The sequence below is a fragment of the Podarcis vaucheri genome (assembly GCF_965113315.1).
Source record: "Podarcis vaucheri genome assembly, contig: SUPER_10_unloc_1, whole genome shotgun sequence".
Taxonomy (NCBI): domain Eukaryota; kingdom Metazoa; phylum Chordata; class Lepidosauria; order Squamata; family Lacertidae; genus Podarcis; species Podarcis vaucheri.
The window spans coordinates 1,983,552-1,984,550 of NW_028118809.1; positions in this window are offsets into that span (position 1 = coordinate 1,983,552).

Sequence of the window (999 nt, forward strand, 5' to 3'; positions counted from 1 at the left end):
CTCGCCGCCAGAGGGGAAAGGAAAGGGGGCGGGGCTAAGCAAGAGCCCGAGCGCGGATTCCTCCCTGGAAACGCAGCGGCGGGGGGGCGGGGTTTGTTGTGGTTGTCGGCGTGTGGAGAAGACGCAGTGCGCATGCTCAGGACGGGACATGGCCAGACCGCGGGAAGTAACTTCTAGGGCTGCTGGAGCTCAAAGAGGCGCACGCCCTAAGCAAATGCCCAGAAAGCATTAAACTCCTTTCCTACGGTAGCCCTTTCTAGCACGCAGGAAAGGTGTCATCAGGGTCTCCCAAATTTGGGTCTCCAGCTGTTGTTGGACTACAACTCCCATCATCCCTAGCTAGCAGGACCAGTAGTCAAGGATGATGGGAACTGTAGTCCCAAAACAGCTGGAAGGCAGATACAGTACTGTACATTATAATTCAATGGCAGGGGAAGAATGCACTATGCTCCTAATGCACTATGCTCCTAATGAAAATCAGGTGGATTTTTTTTTTTATAAAGTGTTTAACGAAATGGAGGATATTCAAAAGGAGATTTCAATATGGTATTAGATAAACGATTGGATAAGTCAAATCCTAAACCAGAGGAAATACGTAGTAACATTCCAGGATTAGCTAAAATTATGAAAAGGAAAGGTGAAAGATGTTTGAAGAGTGATGAGGGAAGGAGAGAAGAATTTTTTGTTCTCACCAGTGCATAAGACCTACTCAAGGATCGATTACATCTTTGTTTCAAAAAAATTAGTATCTAAAATAACAAATACGGAAATTGGAACGCCGCAACCCCGGAAGTGAGCGTTCCAGTTTGAGAATGTTCTTTGGAAGCTGAACATCCAACACGGCTTCCGATTGAGTGCAGGAAACTCCTGCAGCCAATTGGAAACCGTGCTTTGGCCCCCTCCCTTCTAGAACCCACCACTCTCAACCAACTCTCAACTGCCTCCCCCCAAAAAACATTCAAACTCGCTTTCAAAGCCGCCTCCAATCATCACTCTCCA